We start from the raw sequence: 21,269 nt of genomic DNA on the forward strand, positions 1-21,269 counted from the left end.
ATTCTGCCACGGGCCAAATTCTGGCAAAAAGCTTAATCCAAAACTCCCGAGATACTCCTGGAAACAGAGACAGGGAACATCGCTGATCTACCTTGGTGAGCAACCCTGATCACCACTTCTTCGGGAAGCCACCGAGCTCCCACGCGTTGGAGCACAAGTATGAAAACAAGCAGGTGAAAGACTTCAGTGGGAGGTGGGTGGGTGGCACCGTTCCCCACCGACTGCCTCCTCCTCTTCCTCCTCCTCTCTAGAGGAAGCCACCTGATTTGAATAGAGAGGAGACATGGCCAGCTCAGGAAGCAGGAAAACAAGCAGACAGGGACAAGGAGGCCAGAGAGAAATGAACCATGACTGCCTGAGCATGTCACCCCTCTCATGGCTGGGGTTGCATACATTTTTTTTGTCCGTTACAGAGGAACTAGAGGGTTTAGTCCAGTTTGGGACACTTTTGGAGACCTGTAGCTTGGCCAACCTGAGATCAAGTTGTGCAGGTATGTCCAAAGCAAAATCCCCGACTTCAGTGTGACCTTCCTCCCCCCATTTCCACATTGTAGCCCCAAAACATGGAAAATCCTAAGGCTGCTTAGCTAACGGGTGTTAAGTGTGTTCTCACACAGCCAGGCAGCATCTATTTCTCTAATCCTTTTCTGAGAAACAGCTGCAAGGTCTTAGTGGAAAGTTCTGGACATAGAAAACTTCAGTCCAACTGGGTTGGCATTTTGTCGTACTGGGAACAACAGGGCTTTTCAACAGGAGGTGTGGGTCACTCAACCCTAGAAGTCTTTTGGTTTTGTTTTGTTTTTTAAATAGGAACATCATCAGCCTCTTTCTCTGTGTCAATAAAGAAAGTAGAAATTTTTATTTTTTTTTAAATGCTGTTTTGCTGGTTTCCCATGAAACATCAACTTTGTTTTCTCATATATTATCCTATGCACAGAACTGGAAAAAAGCTTTATGCAAAAAAACCCCAATATGCAATAAAACTATGTAACGAGCACCATACAGGAGGGAGTAATTTATCACTAAGGCTTTCCGCATCTGCCTAATGGGTCCATGCCCTTCAGCAAACAAAGGCATATTGCCTTCTCCTCCTTCCACCCTCTCTAAAAAACAGAACCCAAAAGCAACCCCCCCCCGCCCCTGTTGCCTCAGCTGACCTGCCTGCTCCCCGTGAGGATGCAGGCAACGCCTCGAGCGCAGCAGAACGGTCCTTCCAAATTCGGCATGTCCCACCCGGGAAGGGACGGGCACAGCCCCGTGGTGCTGCCAGGCCATGCAGCGGCTCTCTGCTCCAACGCTTGCAAAGATTTCTCGGCGGGTAGAGCTCCGAAGGAGCTTGAGCTTATGATAAGCAACGGCATACTTAACAGTTACATATTACTGTTCATGATAATGCAATATTTCATTTGGGTGATTTAGAAGTCCCTCTTGACCAACTTACAGTGAGACACCAAACGCTTCATCAATCACAACCATTTTTATTCACAATCCAGTGCAAAAACTACAGGGAGAGTTGAATTTTCAGCAACTCATTGGGGAGGGTATTGCTACTAGCACTGAAAATCCTCCTATCTCACCAATTTTTATGTTAGATTCAAATATATTTTCTTTCTAAGCAGCATTCCATTTTCCTGCCTCTCTCTGCCGCGTTTCTTATCGTGGCAGGGTGAAAGAGTATCCAATTTAATATCTGTTTTGCAGGACAGGAGATTTTTTCATATCTTATGCACTAAGGAAAGCTGCAGGGGATGGCTTAGCAGGCTGAGCATCAGGTTTTAAATACCTAGACTCCCTGGAACCACAGATCCCATCAGGTCGACTGAGCCCTTCATGTTTCTGGGGTAGATAAATTAAGTGTCATGCTGTTTACTTTGTTGGGATCTTTCCGATGAGACCTCTGCGGTAAAGGTCCTGTCTGTTCTGCATGGAATTGAAGGTTAAAGTCTCGTGGTTACGGCATAGCACCGGGTGCCACCTTGATCTCACTAACACTAATGGCAATTCTGCCATTTCTGTTAAGAGAGACATTCCAGGGATCTGCTCCCAAAACTTGCTGCAACGTTACTGGATGACTAAAAATTATTCAACGGCTTATCTGCCTTGGTTTTGGCGACTGTTAAAGGGGAAAAAAAAAATACATATACACCTCCCAGATGTTTAATTCATAAGTTATACAAAACTGTCAGATCTATGGATGACAGAAGAGAGATATTCATCATTTTTACAGCCCGATTTCTCTGGTTGGAGGTAACCCTGTGTTTCTGCAAAGTCACACCCTCTTCCCACTCCTCTGCACTGCACGAAGCAGTGGCCAAGCCCACCAACATTAATGGTTCACAACAGAAGCCCTCTAGTAAGAAATCGCTGGAGAAAAGTAGTGTGAAATAATCATAAAAGACAAAATGTTAATAATAATCACAAAAGTCACAGTTTTGATGGACATGTACAGAGGCATGCACCCATATTCACAGACACACACAAAACCCTTCTCAAGCTTGGACATTCAGAGAGGACCCTCTATCTACAAAAAGGTCTGATTCGTGGAGAACAGACTCAGTATTGAAGAAAACAGGATGCTTTGAGGAAAGCACCTGTAAACATGCACTTGGAACCTACTCCTGGCCTTACTCTTTCCTTCCCAGCTACCACTATTTTAATGGATTTAGATACACAGAAGATTCTGGGAAAGGAGGATGAAGGGAAATAAAATGTAACAATAGAAAAAAAATGAGTTCTTCAAAATCATTTCCCTTTTAAGTAGACATTAAGGAGAAAACCTATTTCCTTTTGCGCTGGTTAGGGAAAGGTCTTTTGATTTGTTTCCACAACAGCTGACAGTACACATTCCCTGCTTAGGGTACCACAAACAATAATTAACACTCCTAAAACGTTGTGTGTTATGATGATGTACCAAAGGTTAAATGTGACTGTTGGCTGTACTGGCTGTAATTCCTTCTGAGGTGGTCTAGTGCAACTCCCACATTTTCCTTCCAAACTACCCAAGGACCTGCTGGAGCTCCAGCACGGCACCGCATCAGCCTGCAGACCTCAGTGGGATGGGGTAGGAGAAGAGACAAGAAACAGTTCTTCAGCCCAGTTGACGCATTGGTACATTCAAACTGGTTTTCAATGGTTTTCGGCTAACCAGCGGACATAGTATCAAACCATTTTTTTAAAACAACTCACATTCAAGCTAAGATATCCAACATTGCAAACATATTATTTGCATTGCAGAAGCGAAAAGCTCCACCAAGGAAAGGAACCAGACAAAAAATTCTGGGTGGGGCCTGTTTTTACTGCAGTGTTTCCTACATATGTCTTTTAGAGGCAGGACAAAGACCCTTAGGAAAGGGAGATCAAGATACTCCCTGTCAAACCTTTGCAAACCAAACCAAAGCAAACCCAACCAGCGGAATCTGCTACAAAGAACAAGAACTTTGCCCAAAATCCATCTTTTGATCCTGGAATCTCGGTGTCTCTAAGTTAGGCACTCCAAAACTGTCCATCAGTTTTAAATGCCTTGGTTAAAGACGTGAAGGTCTGCCCTACATACTCCAGCTGTGGCAGAGGACAGAATTGAAGTAGAAAAAACAAGGCAGGTCAGCGGGTGGCTGTCCAGCAAAACTAAAACATTCACAACAGAGCTTCTCTCCTAAAACTGCTTTGAAACAATTACTACAGCACCTCATTAGCTCACTCTTTAAAGTAAGTTGGACAAGAAAGGACAAATAAACTCCAGAAAAAATTCCTGTCCACCATGAAGCCCTTGCAAGGTGGCTGGCTTACAGGTGTGTTTCCAAACTCACAGAGCATCGCAAAACCCTTAAGAAAAAGGGGTGGGAACAAGAAGATGAAGGTGCATCTCTCTCCCACACACACATCTCTTGGCCCCGGGGACACAGAATCAGCATCGCAGCTCAGCCCTTCCATCTTTCTTGGCTCACTCTAACAAGATGTCCTCCATATTCCCATCTGCCCTCTTTTTGCTCTTTGCCGAGGAAAACACAACCGGCTCAAAGTGTTGCTGGCTGCCGCAGGCGCTGGCAGCTCCTTTAGCAAATAGGCAAATCCTTCATGTCCAGCATGTCCCTGAATGCTCTGAACCGCGTCCAGAGAGCCTGGCTACAAGTCCCAGCGCAGGCAGAGAGAAGCAGAAAAGAAAATCATCGGCCTTGACTCTAAGCTCCTGTTTCAGTGCTTCAACTCACTAGTGGTCAGCAAGGAGACTTTCAGATGTGCTGGTGTGTTCGGAGGGAAAAAGCAGGAATAAAAACTAGGAGTCAGGGCTGATGCTCTCCCTGGCAGTGGGCTCCCAACAGGGCTCTGACGGCTGGTCACACCCGCTACTTCAAATCAACAAGCAAACCAAAGTGAAAAATGGAAACGACAAGGTGGACTTTAGACGAAAGTGAAATATCCCTCCTCTCTATCAGGTCTGAGGGGTAAAGGATGAAACAGGATGGAACTGGTTTTGGTTTAAAGCTGCAAAGGAATCGCAGTGAGAGAGCACTTACAGAGAAATGTATTTTCATGTAAACTTTTATGTGCCCATCCCTTGTAACTGGACATCAGGGAAGATGTTAATAAACATCAGGGTGAGAAAAACACAGTAAAAAAAAAAAAAATAAAAAAAAAATCAAACTACAAATCCATCTCTTCCAAGATCTTAGAAATAGCTCTGCAGCTATATACAGCAGGGAGCTGAGCACACTCAAATACAAGTTTGCATCTTAAACATAAGCACACATACATACAAACAAGGTTTTGCAGACATTTGTTAGCTGTACAACAAGATTTTCCAGGGTTGGTGCTGCAGCTTATGTTACAGTGCTTGTAATATAGCTGCAGATCAGCCCCCCAAGCAGGGGCCTTGGAAAGAAGCTGAAATAGCGACGGTTTGTGTTGCTGGGGATATTTCTGAGACACAGTTGCTGTTTACTGTGTTTCTATTTCCAATCAAGCTGCAAAGTCCACCCATAAAACATGAGGAGGCATTTCTTTGGGTGTGGGACAGTGCAACACGCACGCAAGGAGGACCAGCTCTTCAGCTGCTACCCCTGGGCAGAGCTCCACTGAAATACTCTTAGCCTGATCTACAGAAGAGTATTTGGCCCACGAAGAAGAAAACTATAGTCAAAATCCCCAGTTACGAGGCTTCTCTCGGTATATATTTATGCACAAAGCTCAAATAATTTAATACCATGCCTCACTAATCATGTGAGTGCACAATTTTTGCAGGGGCAAACGGTTCTTGTGCATTTATATTGTGCACCTCTTGCTCCTGGCTTAGAAAAGGTGCCTCATAAACTTACTGGCACTTTTAAAGGTGGCATATATCTATCTATGCCATATACAATCCAATGTGATTAATCGTAGGCTCCCTAGGAGAGATTAACCTACTCTACAAGGAGTCAAAAACTACTCGTAACGATGGCAAATCACAGCATATGGCCAATTGGACAACTTCATTCCACTTCAAAGGGAAATTAAGTAATACACTCTGGGGTATGTTCTCCTCTTGTTACACTTGCAAATCCCCATTAATGCTAATGATTGCACAAGGTGTAAGAAAAACGCTACAAACACATAAAACAAAGCAAGATCGGTCAAGAATATGCAAAAGCATATGCAAACGGACCTAAAGAGCATTTAAACATAACACAGCTTCCTTCTTTCTTCCTTTCTTTCCTTAAAAGCAAGAAGCATGCAGGATTGCAAAAACATATAATTTGCCAAGAAATGTACAAACTACAGCTCATGAAAAACAGTGAAATAGAGACCCGAAATTCAAGGCCAGTGCAAGTTCATCATCTTAACTGGAGATCAGAAAATTGGCTCCTAAAGTAAAAAAAGAACATCAATTCCATTTTTTCCTAAGAAAACCATTTCCTACCAACTTTGAAAACAAGAATGCCTGCAGTGATCTGATTGGACTCTCTGTGATGGTTTTGGCTTGGCTCCCTCACCCCTCCTCAGCTGGGTGGCTAAATGTGAGTCTAACCACGAGGTTCAGAGGGTTCTCTTCTTATTAACCTTCCACTTCATGCTTCCAATTTTAGACAGGAGTAAAACCGTCTTTCAGAAATTTCACTTATTCTTAGTGACTTCTGAGGTGAGAGTTCACATTTCTGTCCATATCCCTGATGCCAGACTATTGCAGAAGGACAATACTGAGTTAATACGCTGGACAACACAGAGTTAATATATTGGGTTTGGCCTTTTTCTACTTTCCTTGGGGTTTTTTTAATTTATTTATTTTTTAGAACCATCACAAGAGCAGCTCAATGGCTCCAAAAGTGCCATAAACTCTTGCCCAAATTTTGATGCCTAGACACAAAACGAAATACCAAGATGATCTCTTAGATGCAAGATCTGCAACGGCAACATGCAACCATCCGTTGTGGTGGAACAGCATCATGACTAATTAGTACCTTCACTAAACGCCTGGTGCCAAGACCATGCTGTCACCATGGCCCACCAACGCTTGCGCGTGAGTATGATGTGAGATGGGGTGAGAACTGAAAGTGCCCTAACTGCTCCTGAAAAACTGTCCTCCTTCCAACCAGCTGCTCTTCCAAGCCACAGGACATTTTCCAGCGTGGTTATGAGCACCACCTCAGTCTGGGCTGTTCAAGATGAATCTTGTCTTTGAGGAAGCAAGAAAAATTCTCAAGGGAAAAAATCAGATTTGGAAACTAAACATTTTGTAATCTCCTGCCACACAATTTGGCTTTTGGGCAAACTTCCAACCCTTTCAATAGCAAAAAACCCAGACAACTACACTGTCTTCTACCATCTCCTGGTGTATTAAGACCAAAGCATGATACAATACCACACACATTTAAAAAGCTGTACAAGCAGAAGGGAGTGACGTACCCATGCACAGCGGTAGAGGAGACAGAAAACATACCACATGAAATAAAATGGAGCCAAAATAACCACTTCTGTTACAAGAAATTTATCTTCTCGTGTTCCCCTACCGAATTCGGCATGGCTTTCCTGGCACAAGGAGCACCTGGGCGATCTCCAGTGCTGCTGCTAACCAAGATGACTCTCTGCATCAGAAGAGCCTGGCTCGTCCAGGCTTTGGCGATAGAAAGGGCACAAGGCAAGGAGAGAAGAAACACCGGCAAAGCTGACCAGCAGCACTGAGCACTACGACACGCTCTCAGATACGACTGGGCTATTGCACTGCTCTTATCAGCAGATACAAGTTCAAGGTCAGCCTTGATGCACTTACTGAAAACTGACACTGCCTGCATCCTGCAGTCACAGCACGAGTTCAAATCAAGGCTCCCAATTATTGGTAGTAATTTTGTTTATTATTGCAGGGCCTCAGGACAAACAAAAAAGGAGCCCCATTGTGCTCAGCGTTGTACAAAAATGCTTCATTAGCCTCTTCACAGGTTGTTCCCTTGAGCTTCTTTTAAACAATATATTTTCAAATATAAATTCAAATTTCAGAATTCTAGAAATCAGTTCCCTGAAATTTGTTTCCATAAACAATTAACATGACTTTGCCTTTCCAAATTTCAGCTGTACACCAAACACTTAACTCTTTTGTTTAAGAAAAATTTGTACTATAAAATCTTGGTCCTTGGGAAGTAAACAGATTTTTGCCCTTTATTTAAAGCCAGGATTTGAACTAAAATTTTCTCTCAACTATGTGAAAGTTGCAAAATAATTGTTTTTCTGTTGTTTCTCTCCTCCAACTACAGTATTTATATATGAACAGTATGTATCACAAATGTACAGGACTATTCACAAATTGGAAAAACAAAGTAAGAGTTGAGTTTTAACTCAAATGGTATACAAATTGGTCTATGAAATTTGAAGCCATGCTAAGATCTCATGAATTCAGCAGGATAATGAAAGCAGCCCATAGCTAGACAAGAGGAATACAAAGACTGTTACAGCAGTGAATGCAGGAAAAGATGAACAAAAATTTTGGAAGGAAAGTAAACCCTCAGGCTTCTTCCACTTTCTCTGGAAGCATCTGGTCATGTACATTATTAGAGATGCCGAAGTAGTTGTACCCCTGGTCCAACCTCCCATACCAGCACTTGTATGCTGCTCTCAACACTGGCTAGATTCAAAAGCTGAAAGGAAAAAGTGGCATGTGAGGCAAGAGGAAGGCAGCCCATCCTTCTGAGAGTCATTCACCCACAGTATCAAATCTCCCCAACTTGTCAGCGGATGGGTCTTGCAGACCAGACCATCACTTGAAAGCGTTTTATAACCATTTTCAAATGCAAATACTTTCCACTGAGTCTCCACCTCGCTCAGATTTGTACCAATAATTTAGAGGTCATCAGCTATTACATTCTATTATCTAACCCTTCAGACTCTGCTTTATTCCTTTTTACTGCTACTGTTCACTGATGTTTCCATTCACCTTTGAAGATGCCTGTTTAATTTAGCTGGATTTTTAGACCACACATTGGATTACTTTTCCCCCAAGCTTATTCTAGCAATTTCTTGGCAATAAATGATATTTGGATACCCCACAGAAACTCCACATCAAATATTGATTACTGTTATTTCCATTACCATAGGCTAAACCAGTTAGGTCCTAAGAACAAATTAAAGAGCTTGCTTCCACGTTCTGGTCCTTTAGAGGAAGGGCACAACTATTCTCTGTAACAAGGTTGATGCTGACACAGAACCAAATAAATGCCCTAAAAAATGGTTATTTCTCTGGCATGGTTAAATAAAGAAAATACAGTAAACTACTTTGCATGCAGAGGACAAAATCAATATAGTTTCCATTCAGGCAACAAAAATTATAGCATATTGCTCTGCATACATACATACTCTTCGTTTAAGGTGGAGTTTCCACAATTCCCCTCTGAATACCCAGCTTTGCAGCATGCACCTCTCTATAGCATTCACCAATCTCTGCTTGACATTAGTACTAAACAATATTCATTAAGAGCGTAACACTAAAGTGCAACATCTAAGTAAATCAAACTCTCAATGCTCTATTTTACAAATTTCATGGGCCACTGGGGATAATTAAAAGGGTAATTATATAAAGTTGGTGCAGTTTTGAGACTCAGATGACATTTTCTGCTTTAAAGCACTTGATAATCTGGTATTTTTCTACTAAGACAGTCTTTTTGTACTTTTATGGTCAAGCAGCATAAACAAACAAGAACTGTTTTTCAAAGTATTTCAATTCTTTTTTCTCTCTCTTCCACCACACTGTTTTTCTTGATCAATACCACTCACTAGTAATTCCTAGAAGTCCTACATTAAGATATCTAGAAAAACGAAACCTTTTAAAAAAAAAAAAATCACTGATCACCACAAAATGATACTGAGCCTCAAGCCCGGTTTAAACTGTAGCTCTGAACAAAAATGGTATTGCTTTGGGTGTTTACAGTGCTGGAGCGCTGTTTGGTTTGTCACTGTGTTTAACCACTGCTCTAAAGCTAGCAAAGTACATTACTGGTAGTAACAGCTCATGAAAAATACAGCGAAGAAACTGCTAGTGGCAGAAGCATTTAACTTTCTTGTTAGCAGCCTCCCCCATGTGGCACTTTAGCACCAGCAAGTTGTTTATTATGTTCTGTGCCAGGCAAAACTGATTAAATGGGGCTCTTAAGAATCAAAGCGTTATAAATTCATGGAAATACAGCAAGCAATAAATTCCATGGAATTAAAAGCTTACTAGTGCTATTAGCATTTCAGGGTGTTTGCATTGTTAATAGTGATGTGCAAAAATGATGTTCCTATAAGACAAGGCAAACCAACAGAACGTATGCTTTAGCTGCTACATTTTTACACAATGTCATCATTACTAGTAAATTTTTTCCCCCCAAAACTAAAATGCTCATTAATGTTTTAAAGAAAAATCTGAACCAAAGGTCTATAGACCAAAGATTTACATCCCTAGTAAAAGTACTATACACAAGACATAATGCCGTTATGACTCTATGAAAGAGCTGGAGATGGATTCCCCAAAGCAGAGGTCTGCCCTGGCTTTTGGGAGAAGGCAGCAGGGTAAGGCAGGGTGACATTGCTGACATTATGGGGACACATTACAACACAACAACCTCCTAACAATTTAGTAAGTAAATTCAATGCATAGTCATTCGTAATACCAAAAAGAAAGGGCAATCTAGTTGGACCTGGTGGTCAGTAAATCTGTCAGCAGCTCTCCAAAGAGCCATCTTTACTCTGGGTTGCTCTATCATCATTCCGTGGGAATGACTCTCGTGGCAGGTGACTAACTTCTCCATCGTTACTGCAGAGCTCCACACAAACACCAATGCCAAGCTGGTATTAGGCCTTCCCTTATGCCCATCGGTTTGCAGGTAGCTGATAACTTTGTAAATGGAATTCCTTTCAAGCAGAAGCTTGGTAAAGAAGATGCTTTAGGTATATGGCTGAGCAGGAGAGGAATGGGACACACTTCCCAAAACTGCAGAAAAATTAGGCCTTGCAGAGTTAGTTTGGTTTGTTATTTTGGGTTTTTTTTTTTTGGGGGGGGGGGGTTGGTTTTGGGGGGGGGTTGTTTGGGTTTTTTTGAAGAAACAATTTGTACCTTTCTGAATTGCTTGAACACACAGCAGCCAGATAGCCTAACCTGCAATCTCCTCTGGGGAGCAAGGGGCAAATCTGGCTCTCATTGCAAGTGGGAAAATCAAATCACAGCCTTGTTGCCACAGTTAAGGTTTGACATAGGATAAAGAGCATATTCTGGATGGTACACCATGCACAGCTGGCAATGTACAAAATCAAGAAAAAACAAGAAAGCTTTGTCCAGAACAAACAGTACCCATGCCACAGAGTGAGTCAGCTGCAGAGGTAGGAAACGAACCCCAAATCCTGACTCGTGGGCTCAGGCTCTGCGCAAAGCACACGTTAACAGCAAAAATCCTCTCCCAAGATTGAGGGGGTTGACATTTTGTTTGCCTCGAGCTAAACAAAACAAAGCAGTAGGTTTTGAACTGCTCAGAGGCACGTTGTCTTTTTGATGTATGCATGTCCTGGCAGTCACACATCTGCATCAGGAGAGAAATAGCCCAGTTTTTTTGGCAGTTTAGTCCTTTTCATCTGAAAGTTGAAAATACACTGCCATTGAACCTTTGCAGCTCTGGGTTCTGCATATAAAAAGCAGCTGCTGAATACATGCAGGGAGTGAGGGCTTTTTCTTAATGTTTGAACAGTTCCAAGTTCAAACCCATTAAAGTCCAGGTCACACTGGGATCATGTCACTATTAATGCATCCAGTTACATGCTGAGAAAAACCCAATATAAAACCATGATAAACTCTAGTTCCCCTGCAGAGATAATCTAAGGTCTTACCCAGATGATGCCACAGATCACTCTTCATGGGCGGTGACCAGACAGGATGTCAATGGCGGAGGACAAAATCTGGGAAAGTCTCTTTACAGTTGTTTTCAAAGAGAAGGTCTCCTTAAACGTCCAACAAAGCTTGTTTGGACCTTTTTTTCCTCCTCCTCTTGGGGGAAGAACTTCTTGTCCCACCGATGCTGTCTCCTACACATCCCAGGTTCCCACACAACCTCCTCCCACATCACCGGCAGCCCACCCTCCACCACACTTCACGAAGGCACTGGGGCCAAGCGTGATGGAGACCCCTAACTCCATGCCTCTTCTCCTTTTGGGAGCAGATCCTCTCTGCAGACAGGCAAGATCTCACTTGTTCTTGGGGGGCTTCATGCCTGGCCAACTACCTGCTGCCCCAGGAATGACAGCAGCAGGGAAGCAGACAACTTGGGACAGGCCAGCTACTGCCCCAGCCACACGTGGAGGTACTCTGGGGGGTCTACCCTCTGCAGATACCTGGTATCTCGTAATACTGCTGATAACAGCTCCACTCTTACTAAGAGGGAAGACAGAGACACAGGAGAGGAGACACAAGTGGGGAACTGAGGGTATGTGGCCTTATGATGGTAGAACACACAGGGAGTGCTCAGGGCTTCCCCTTGCTGCATGCAACCAACTGGTATGGTGGTGCCTGGAGAAGGCCACTGCTAGCTGAGAGAAGACAGCATGCAACAGAGGGAAGGAGCTGGGAAAGCACAGATTTACTTTAAGGGACAAACAGCTTTTCCTAATGTTCTGTAAAAACCCAACATCTCAACAAAAACGTACCACCTGCCAATATTCCCAAGCAACATACCAACCAGAAAGTTTGCTCCCCTACAACAGTCCATCAGATATCCAGGTTGGACAGACCTATGCACATATATCTACCCCTTTCATGTAAGGAGTGGATAAGATTAAGTGGGCTGGGACAGCGGATATCTCATGGACCACACTGAACACCTGTGGGTCCACAGACAACCCAAACCTGCAAGGCAGCAGTGAGATGTGTGCTGACATGGCAATGCACGAGACACTGCAGACAGTCCCCACCACGTCTGCCGATCGCTGTGGATGACAAACCCTCTGCAGCACAAGGACCTTTCATCCCACACCAGCAGCCGTTGGGGATCCTGAAGGGTCTAGTACTAATCCAACAACACCTACGCTCTAGATAGGAGAGCGAGAACGGATGTTTCTTCTGAACAGCGGTCGCAGGCTTGCTGAGGGTGCTCAAACCCCTCGTATCTAAAAGCCTTCCTCTCCAGCAGCTTCTGGCAGGGCAACTTCAAAGACAGGTTCCTCGAGTGATGGAGTGTGAGTGACACTGGGATGCAGGTGACGTCGCACGGCACCACAATGCTGCCTCGTCCCGCCCAGCTGGGAATCACTGCAGGAGTTTGGCATGAGTTTCAAACACAGCCGGGTCTAGTAAAACCCAACGATTTACCCAGCTCCCCTCTGAGCTCTCCACCCTAACTGTGCTGGGAAAGGAGGAAAAGGACTTTACTGGACTTTTTGACCTTATCAAGTATCTAGAAAATACTGTGGCTGATCTGGATGTATTTCAAACCAAGTTAACCATGGCAGCTTACAGAGCAGTAATGCTCCAGCTGGCCTGTATATTGTGAACATATGACACGCTAACTACACAAACTTTGAGAGAATTAGCGAGCACACACTATACACGTGGGATTTACACTATGCGCATGTTGGATTTGCACTATTCTTCACACAATTTTCTGAAACTTATTACAGGGTTAATAAACTGAAAAAAATTGTGAACGCTCTGAGATTCAAGTTGTATGATTTTTTTACAAGAATAACTTCAATATTAAAATTCAAATTATCTAAAAAAAATACTGCCTCATACACTTGAATCTCATTGAGGAGAAATTTAAAAAAGCCAAAGTCTGCATTTTTACACTATAGTCTTTCAGTTATTCAACTTTCAAAAGGAGGACAGGCCAGACTCTCCTTTTAACTACATGAATGCAAATCCAGATAATTCTTTCAGTTTTAAATGATGTTTTGACTAATTAATATCTTTTTTCTCCTCCAAAACATGCATTTATCTGCTGTGAAATCAAAGGCAGAAATGAATTGTTTTAAAGATAGCAGAGAGTAAATAACAAGTTTGAAACCTTGCAGCCTTACCCTGGCAATTTGTCTCATATAATTGACTCAGCAGACATGCTTACAATTTCTTACAACTTTTACAAGACCTCCTGTGGGCTTATTTTAACGTTCTCCAAAACTGAGCTCAGAGCTTTGAATGCTCTAAGCAAGTAGCACCAAAAGCAATCATCTCTCCCTCCTTAAAGCTAAAGGAAACAAACAATAAAAGCACACAATTTTTTCTCACTGGACATCAGATCTTAAAGAGGAATAAAGACGCAAAAGAATCTGCACTTTTTCAGAAATAATTTTTCTCTTCTTTTCCAATAATAACATTTTTAACAATGTTCAATTTGCATTCAATAAGGCTTTAAAAGCAAAAGTTTCCCAATAAAAATTATCTTTTCCCATTACTGGAATAAAATTTAAACAGAGAAGGATGACAGCAATAAAGCAAACAGAAACTATAAAAATAACTACATGACATGTTTCCAGTTAAAAAGGGGTTCAAAAAATCCCCCTCCTCCCCAAAAAAGGAAGTGGTCTCATAGCCTATATTATTGATTTATGCTGTTGTTGGCTTTTAAATGTAGCACTTTCTATTTCTAAGATCTTTACAGACAATTACTAATGTCACAACTGCGTACCACTGTTCCATTGGTGGAAGTGCCCCAGTAGCAGGAAAAGCTGTGCCCTTCCACAGACGTTTCCTTCCATCAGTGGGATCCACTAACACTTAACATGTCAGAGGATTAAATGAAACACTTATATTACAACTAATATGGATAAACACAGGGGCTATCAAAAATAACGAAAAGGGTATGACAGGAGAATAACAGTAGACCTATTACTCAAGAGATGCCAATTTATCTTTTTTGTTGTTTAAAGGGGTAACAATTCTACTTTTTTTAAAAACAAAATAGAAAGAGATCATCATATTTAAACAAAAATCTATTTTGAAAAGCCGTATTATAAACTACGGATATTAACGGTTTGCAATGGAAATGACGTCAGAGTCTTAGTTACAAATGTCCAAATGTTTGTGCTACTCTACTAAAAAAATAAACAGTGAGCTCAGAGTCAGAAATGACCCTTTTGAGCAATTAAGCAGTATTACACAAAACACACTGAAAAGTATACGGCCAGCAGAGGTGGGAGAGCCCCAAATTAAAATTCACAGATTGCACTGGGAGAAACACTTAGCAATTAAACATCTTGGAGGTGGCGTCTGAAGTTCCTGCCATTAGCAGCACTGAAAAATGCTTTCATATGTTGCAATGAGAAATATGGGCAGGCAACCAGGGCCAAAAACTTTTTTTTTTTAAATGCCTTGGCTTTAGTACGAGCTACCAAATAAAAAGGGTGGCCTCCTGTAATGCCCACTGACATCACTGGTCTTGTAACACTGCCACTGTAAAATATGGTTGCTACCGCTGTAGGACAGTAACTTAAGTATGCCAGAAGATATACTTCTGGTGTGGTAGAAGGCAACAGGCAATGACCTAAGAGATGACCAAATAAAAGATGAAATATGCAATATGAATCTATTTCTGGTGTCATTTTTTTACATCTCCAGATTTTGTAACACTGGAGAGTGCACCATCTTTGCGACACGAGTCTTCTGAAGGCAGGTTTCAAGCCTGCAAATCTACAAGTGGTTCTTGCCCTTGTGTCGAGAAGCAGGCATGGCTGTGAGATGCTAACAGACAGCAGTGCTGTGTATTAAACCCCATCAGCCTATGTGCACTACCAAGTTGCAACCACCGTTGCGTCCACTGGCCCAGCAGCGTAACTTGCACAAGGGCAAGTTCCAGCACCACTCTGAATGCGGAGTTAAGTCATTTGCCTGCTTCAGAAGGCAACCTTGAAACTGGATCTTTCCATCACCTTCGTTTTTGTGTTTGAGACTGCACATGAGTTCAGGCTATCTGACCTGCAGCCCATGCCTGGGTTCCGGAGTAATGAGGACGGATGCTGTTCCTACCTATGCCATTCCCAATCCTTTCCTTGCCTAAGCTATGATAAAATGCAGCATGTCCTGACATATTATCCAGCTTGGTCTTGAAGAACCAGGCTGGAAATTGCATAGTCTGCATTGCATGGTGTATTATGAGCTGTTTCCTTAGTGTATCTGTAGTTAGGCCAAGGTTAAAGATGAACACAGCGATGTAACTGTTGATCATGTCCATAGCAAAGCTTCAATCAGTATGAGAGTTGAGAGGCTGCTCATGGACCACTGATGACACAAGAACAGGCTCCAACTTTCTGAACACAACTTTTACAGCACGCTTTCCCAAACTGCTCAGGCTGATGAGTCCAACCAGCTTCAACAGCATGGCCCATCACCGCAACAACAACAAAAAATCCCTCGCAGACACATCAGTGCCTAGAACGGGATGTCGTGTCTCCCTCTTGGGGTGCACATGGCTTAAATTTCCTTGTACACAGAAGGGTAGTGGGAAGAATTCAAACACCTGCCAGCGGCAGGGATGCTGCAACCCTAAGCTCCATGATGGCACTTGCCAAGATGGCCATTTTTGCATGAAACTCATTAGATGAGAAAGGTTGGGCCTCCTCTGATGACAGCTTAATGGACCTCACAGCACTTCTTAGCAACTGCTGAACATCAGTGCACCCTTTATGGCTGCTTAATCTACAGTTACAACCTTCACATGTTGGGCCATTTTCAATATATGCAACTGTGTTTGATCTGTGGGTATAGATTAGGTTCATGGTTTCCAACCCTAGAGGTGCACATGGCCCACTCAGCCTTGTGCTTCATGTTCTTTACAGATTCGAAAAGGATGATGGTACTTTGAACGCATGTTAAGCAATATAAATCAGCACTTGCATTTTACTGAAGATCGTTATCAAGCATCTACCTAAGCTAATGGAAGAAACACTGCAGGATTATGCAAAATACTGGCCAAATCTTGCTCACTTTAGCAGTCTTCATGAAGACCAGAAGTATCTGGTCCAAAAGCGTCAGATAAGAGGATCAAAACCTGCTACTGATTATCTTAAAGCTGAGAAACATATTTTTCTACCAACCCACTTGAAGATTTATAATATATCAGGGAACATTAAGAAGAAGAAGAAAAAGAAGAAAAGCTAAATGGGCCAAAAGCAAACAAAAGAAACATGTTCTCTTGAGATTGCTAATGCTGGCAGACAATAGCGCAGAAAGAACTCCTCTGACAGATCTTTGAAGTCTTCAATACAGCATGCTAGTGGTCCATGTTAATGAGATTTGCTCAGATACTTTTTAAATTATTCCAAAATGTCTTAATCTATTCTCTACATCTTCTTGACCCAATTGCTTCAGAAAAGTCACAGTTTCACCCATCTCCGGACTAAACTTTTCATTCAAGTAGGTAAGGTTTTCAAGCAGTTTGCGTTTCCAAAGGCCCACACACAACCTTTTTAGGGTTTACCCCAGAACATGCAGGTAATATTGTCATTTCTATTACTACAGATTACAGAAACACTTTGCGCCGCACTATACCTTTCAATTTGAGTAACTCAAAGGTCTTAACAAGTAGGATATTACAACCTCTCCCAACAATCCGAAAGTAAATAAATCCAGTCTTAGATGTGGCCTGACAGACACTCATCGCTCCAGCTACATGACTACCACCCCACCAGCAAGTGAGCAGCAGGCATCAGTGGGGGTCTCCCAGTCCCCTATTTCCTGCTGGGGGTGATACAAGCACTCATGCAAAATGCTTCCCGTACAGCTCTATAGTTTGGGCCTGTTGCAGAGAAAACACTGGAGAAAACGCCCAAGAATCAGGTTGTCTGCTGCATTACAGACTTTCTTATGAATGCACCCAAGTCACAGGACCCACATTCAGAAATACCCACACACTGAATCTTCTAGGAATGATGGCTATTTCTGCTCTGTAATATGCTTTAAGACCATTAGGTCAAAAGCAAGAAAAGTCAAGGTGTCAAACTCAGTAAGGGAAACATCACCCTACTAACTTCCCACCGCTTGACGTGCAAGCATCACTGCCACCCAGCCGGTACAAAAAAGAGGAGTAAGGACGTCACCAGCACATGTTCTGGAAAGTCACTAGCAAGGAAGAGCGCTGGGGAGAAGCTGCACACAATGTTGAGCCCTTCATAAACAGAAACTTCTCTGAAAAAGTTTGTTTCAGGGCTTCGACTTGTGCCTGGAGCTCTTCCTGCTATGGCCAGCGAAGCGGTGACACAGCAACATGCCAACCCGGTTTGAGAGTTACGTCTCTTCCCGATGAAACAAAGTGGTGGGACTATTGGGAAAAAAATGATTTTCTGTGTCCCAGAACCACTTCATTTTCCACATAGACGAACTGCACAATCCATTTTTTTTACTGAGCTTAGGAAAAAAAGTCCTTCTGACCTTTCTCCTGGCTTGAAGGGAAGGGAGGAGAAAATACACATATATGAAAAAAGTTAAAGCTCAAACCCACGGATTTATCTGTTGATCATCTCATTCGGTTCTGAGTTACAGCAGGCAGCTTCTAGTTTATTATCAATATTTAATCAGCATTTAACTCTGACAAGCATTAAGATTTGAAATTTTAAACTAAATGCAACTTTGCTAAATCCTTTGTGTTGATTTTTTCCCCCTGTTAAAGGTTTTCTAAAGGATTCTATCTTTGCTATCTTAAAAGTCTGCATGTGTCTTTTGTTATCAATAATGTACAACTTTAGTAGCATGTTTTGTACTTTTCAATTTTTCAGCATGCAAGCTATCCCTGATTTACAATGCTCACTGAATAGTGTTTGATTATTGAAAATGCTTTTACATACATTTAAACAAATGACTGCTCCTGGAAAACTAACACTGTTGTCCATAATTCTGTAAAAACACGTTTCCCCTTCCTTCTCCCCAAATCAAACATTTCAATTCAAATTCTTACTTTGAGGAAAAACTGGCATATAAGTAGGCATTATGCCTAACAGTGCTAAATAAAGGAGAATGTAAACATCTTAATTCTGAAGGTTTAACCATCAAAGCTCCTCGCTGTATCTATTCTGTTGTTCGTGCCTCTGTTCAGGGCTCTTTGGAGCTCACAGAAAAAAAGAAAGCAAACAAAACACGCAGTATAAAAATCTATTTTACCAGCTCTGTCCTGCATCCCACTCCGCATGCCTGAGGCCAGGCTCGCACGCAGTTCTGGGACGCCCGGGGCCACGCGGCCGCTCCTCAAGGAGTAGAGAGTCCTGCTCTGTAACTGCACTGAGCGGCTTAACTGCTAACTCAGAAGATGGGATTTCACCTGAAATTAAGCTATCAAGCAATTGAGCTCAAACTCAATCAACCAAACCCTTAACCTTCCCTGTTTCAGTGGCACTGCTCTAATTAGGACTCTATCACTACTTCCATTACTATCTCCTATTCTCATGGTTTATTATCTTGGCAGTTTCAATTCTCACCCAGTTGAAATTTGACATCCAGTTTCTTGGAACACATATCATTCATTATGGCTTTATTTTATGAAATATGTTGCAAGATTATGGACCGATCCGGCAGCAAATAGGTTTTCGTTGAAAATGGCACCCCTCAGCTGCAGCGGAAGCAGGACAAAGCCGAACATTCTCAGAGAAACAAGTCCTAACATTAAAGGACACATTGAACAACTTATTTTTCATCAAGTCATGAATTTTGCTGTGCAGTTTGAAAACACATGCTTGAACATGCAACCCGCTTGCATACACCGTAGCTGGCCCATGGTTCTCCAGTCCTCAGGGTCTTCCCACTGAGCCTGGATCAGCTTCCAGGAGACAGAGTTTGGCTGAACCCTACTTACCAGCTCTGCCCAGGGGTGTGGGGTGAGACTCCATAACCTAGGATACTCAGGAGATCAGACTGAAAAATCTGATGGCCTTTTCCAGTTATATATTCTACGAATCACCCAAACTGCTTACTGTTGAAGGATGCGTGCCAGAGGGTATGTCTGGCATGCGTTGTGCCCTGACGGTAGCAATACAAAATATATCTGCTTTTGGAGACATGGCCTACAAACTTCAGGCGAGTCTAGAGGTAGTGTTTTGCATTTATCACAACCAAAATTCTTAATTTTCCTGGGTCACATAGTATTATGGCCACGCATGAATCGTGCCTCCACAGGAATCCCATTCATTCTGAGGCCCCCTGATGCACCTGGGACTTAAAATTTTTCCCTTCTTCACAAAAACTCAAAGGGGGAACACCACTGCAGGGCAAGGAACCACAACCTTCTTAAACTGCAGGATCTGCTTCTTTTTCAGTAGCTTAAATGCATCTAACACCTCATGGGCTCCATCATAAAAAACCCAGTAATATTCAAATCTTGGAAAGGCATATATCATACAGTTGACATACACCACTGGCATGGTCAAGGACTGCAATATTCACTTGAACTTCATGAATTTCATCCTCACTAAACAGATATTTTTGGCAACAAAGAACTGAAAAAAACCCCACATCGTCCGCAGATCTATTTTAATTTTAAACAGAAGAGAACAGGGACATTTTTTTCCCCTTGAAGTACATTTTAATAAAATTAAAAATAAAAATAGCTCTAATTCACTCCAATGCATTTAGTCATTCTGTAAAATTCTAAGTTTAAAATGAAATCACCATTTTATATTCAAACAAGGTCAAGAGAACAGCACTAACGAGCACTGACATCACAGCGAACAGCAGCCACTGCTCAACGCTTACATCAGTGTTGCTTGTTGCTATGGTGCTTAACCGACTATTAATTTCTGAAAGAAGGTGATTATAAAGCAGCCATATGAACCTCAGTCAGATGACACCCTTCAGTACCAAACACTGATCTGCGTTACTCTTCTCTTCTGCAAGTTAATTTTGTGAATCACCACTTTTGTGATGTTAATATTCCTTTCAAAGTTGAAACTTTGGACCAGAAGAGAGGCAAGGAGTTAATTTAGAAGCACGGGACTTTCACGTTGCTTTAAATAAAAATCATTTTGCAGAGAGTGGTATTTCTTTCCTTTTCACTACGCTCCAAAAGACTAAAAAGCATGTGTTTTAATTTTTGCAGTGATAATAAGCAATCAAATTAACAGCTAAATTCTGCTCTCCTGCTCTGCTCGACACATTGCTGTAAATCCAGGAGTGTCTCAGCCTGGGACAAAGCAGCGCTGAAGCTGACTTGACCATTCCCCAGGGATTTGCCCCAGTAAGGTGACCTCGCCACGGGGCTGTGCCGCTGCAGCTCCCAGTCCAGCACCCGTGGATACTGGGCCATGGACTTGGCCACGTGGCCACTGAGACCAGCCAGAGCAGGGTCTTCCCATTCGCACACAGGCTCTGTCCAGTTACCACACAGCCTTCTCAGAACATGGCTGTAAGCGAGAAAGTGCATCTTTGTGGCCTTGCTCCTAAAATGCAACTGAACACCTAAACCATTGGCTTATCAGGCAAAACGAGGCTTTAAGGCACAGCGGTGGCTCCAAAAGCTTAGCTCCAAGCCCAACGCTGCAATCTTTATCCATATTGCCAGATGAGCCTTTACTTGTGCAACTAAGGCACACTCCTGGGGTTTGCAGGATCAGATCCTTCCCTCAGACATGCTTCAGAAACTGTGTGCAAAACAGTATCTGTATTTACCTTCTTCAGTTGCTCCTGTAAAGCAATCTTCAGTTACAGCCACCCAAAAAGGTCACTCTTCTTACCCTGCAGAGAAAGAAGGTAACACACATGACTGCTGGGTCAGCGTCAGCAACAACATCCAAAGCATTTTCATTGGCACCACGTTTGCACGTACAAACATAAATAAAGCAACAAATGAATCTAATCGTGTTTAATGGTGAATGAC

At 42.5% G+C, this 21,269-nt stretch overlaps 1 protein-coding gene across 9 annotated transcripts in view; it reads right to left on the reverse strand.

Annotated features, from left to right (window-relative positions):
• The window catches only part of FOXP1 (forkhead box P1), a 392,273-nt gene that overhangs the window by 206,706 nt on the left and 164,298 nt on the right, over nucleotides 1-21,269 (reverse strand). For all 9 annotated transcript variants that reach the window (XM_030043708.2, XM_030043705.2, XM_041118643.1 and 6 more), the window contains one exon: nucleotides 21,062-21,127. The gene's annotated coding sequence lies outside the window, so the exon portion shown is untranslated. The remainder of the gene's footprint in view (nucleotides 1-21,061; nucleotides 21,128-21,269) is intronic.

This window comes from Aquila chrysaetos, chromosome 20 (assembly GCF_900496995.4).
Source record: "Aquila chrysaetos chrysaetos chromosome 20, bAquChr1.4, whole genome shotgun sequence".
Lineage (NCBI taxonomy): Eukaryota > Metazoa > Chordata > Aves > Accipitriformes > Accipitridae > Aquila > Aquila chrysaetos.